Consider the following 2,672-nt stretch of genomic DNA (forward strand, 5'->3'; position numbering starts at 1 on the left):
AAGTCATCGATTTTGATTCAAGAATAAAATATATATACTAAGAGGTAGGAAATATAGTTTAAAAGTAATGAATAAATGTATAAAAACCATCGAAACTGCCAAGCTTAAGTAAAATCTTAGGTAAGGCAACCCATTAGTTTTAGACAACCTAAAACACCAAGAGAAACCCTTATTTAACATCTGTACATCACCGTTTTCATTTAAATTACTTACCAAAACCCAAGTCTCCTCACTTTCCCTAATTTATTCCATTTCGAATGTTCAAAATCAAACTAAATACCCCTTGTTATAACCACATTATGCATATTCGCCTGGCAAATGGAATCTTGTAAGGGCCACATACTACTGACTGGCCCACGGATTGGGCTAAAATTTGAATAACTATCGGCCAAAGATAAAGGGGGGCAGTTACTAGCCATTAGACACACCACTGAATAAACAAAACATGCACACGTTTGCGCTCCGCTTCGAATCTACATTATTAATAATAATGATAAAACGCGAATAAAAGCGTATATGGCGAGCCATTTGTTTTGGCCTTTCGCAGCGGCAGCTATGAATTTTGTTGGAGATCCGATACCAAAATGACAACAGAAACACAGATACAGATACAAAACAATAACAACAATCAAGGGGGCAGAGCAGCAACATCACCGGCAGCAGCAGCAGCAACAAAAAGCTTTTTAGTCAGCGATAACACTTATGTCTGTTTGTATTGTACACGTATTATTAAATGTCATGTTTTGTTAACGGCCGAAACCGAAACCAAAACCAAAACCAAAGCCAAGACCGTTCCCAAAATTGTCAGCATCAGCCTACACACAAACGCTATGTGGCAACAAAAGGCAGCGACAACAACGACAACGACAACGACAGCGACAACGAGCGTTGTTCATATCAGTGTTATAGCCGGAGGTCTCGCTTTTGGGTCCCACTGTGTTAATGTGTTCCAAACCAATCCAATCTGAATCCGAATCTGAATCCGAATTCGAAAGGGAACAAAATATAAATAGGCGTAAATTAAGCATTTTCGGCTGCCACTGGTTTTATTTTTTGCTGTGCTTAAAACACATGTATATTATTCATAAGCGTACAAATTTATAATGACTGAAAATTGTTATGCGAAAATGCAAATGATTGGAGAGTTTCTTTGCCCGCCAGATATTTGGATTATAATTGATGGCATAGCAGAGCTAAGAGCCAGCCCCACGAACAAAACACTTTAAGTGAGGTGAAGTTGTAATTGAACTACTGGAAACGGCTCCTAACTTTCCAAAGAAAACATCGTTAGAGAGAGAGACATGGCAGCTCAGATTCAAACTCAAAACCCATCGAAATCTTGAAAGCAGCTCCAGCTCCAGCTTCAGCTCCAGTTCATCTGTTCGGATGAATGACAATGACTGAATGACTGAACTGGGGCGCTGAAAGTGACTTGCCATTAAACATGAAACTCTTGCAACGTCAGTTCTCATAATTGTGTTGAGAGTCAGACGCTGTTGTTGACTCTTAATGTTGTTTTCTTTGCATGCTGATTAGTTGGTCTCGGGGAATGCCCCCAACTCCATGCCGATCCAGAGCCCTCCTCCTTGTTACTACTCAATACACATGGCCAAAATAATGGAACTATTTCTAGGATAAATATTAAAATAAATAAGAAAAGTCTAGATCAAACAGTATATATATAGGATGTACTTATCAAGAAAACCCAAAGGTAATTCTTAGATTTTTCTATCTTAATTGGTTCCCCTATTTAACTTCTTTAACTCCTGTGTTCTTCCTAACTTTCCCATTGCATTTCTTTAATTTTCCCTCTAATAACTTCTCTTTAGACCATATTTCTTCAAGTGTAGCAGAATGAATATCGTTATGGCCACAGATATGAATGTGTATGGAAAACCCACCGTCGCACTCCCTCCATTCCATTCCACAAACTCCTATCAGCTCACAAGGCAGCGAGTGTTTTGATTAATGATGATACATGAAATTAATTTCAATTCCTACTCAGCCCCGATTGTTTGCGTTTGAAATGAAAGCCTTTTCACACCGCCGCCTTGGCTGCCCCTTTGCTCGCTTCGGTTACACGGATTCTTATTCAAAAAATCGGTGTGAGCGAGTACTAGTCTTTTTTGTTAATACTCAGATCGTACCTCTTTTCATTGCATCTGCTCAATCCGAATCCAAATCGAAGAAGAAATCGTGCTTGGTGTCATTAGCGCTGCATCATCCTCCTCCTTCTTCCTGCCAAGCACTTAAAGCTGTTGAATAAATCTCGTCAGAATGGCTTTGTTGTGCTTACATTAGCCTCCGTAATGAGCTGATTTTGATTCGAGAATTCTACTTTACACTCCATATATACATATGTATATAGGCCTTTGCTGACGATCGATCGAAAAGTCTCAGTCATCAATATTGTTCTACAATGTACATGCAAGATGGCACTCGGCAGATGACTCTTTTATCCATTCATGTTCGAGTGAAATGAACGAGTCAGCGATCAAGGTTATTAAAGACATTCCATTCCGAGCCATCTTATGATCATTAGGATATGTACAAACAAGATATGGGCATTTGCATGTACTCGATATTGGTATAATAAGAAAATAAACAAAAGGGGAAAAGATTTCTACAAGAAAAATAAGTGAAGCTTGGATTCTCTAAAAATATCTCGAAGG

General features: G+C 38.8%; 1 long non-coding RNA gene across 1 annotated transcript; it reads right to left on the bottom strand.

Moving 5' to 3' along the window:
• Window positions 1–1,016: 1,016 nt before the first annotated feature.
• Window positions 1,017–2,017, bottom strand: LOC147643506 (uncharacterized). Its single transcript, XR_015271929.1, has 2 exons — window positions 1,902–2,017; window positions 1,017–1,629 (listed from the first exon to the last, which is right to left on the bottom strand). It is a non-coding gene; the product is annotated as an uncharacterized LOC147643506 (long non-coding RNA).
• Window positions 2,018–2,672: the final 655 nt, after the last annotated feature.

The sequence above is a fragment of the Drosophila serrata genome, unplaced genomic scaffold, assembly GCF_035046125.1.
Source record: "Drosophila serrata isolate PLE 108 unplaced genomic scaffold, ASM3504612v1 contig_272, whole genome shotgun sequence".
In the NCBI taxonomy this organism is placed as follows: Eukaryota; Metazoa; Arthropoda; class Insecta; order Diptera; family Drosophilidae; genus Drosophila; species Drosophila serrata.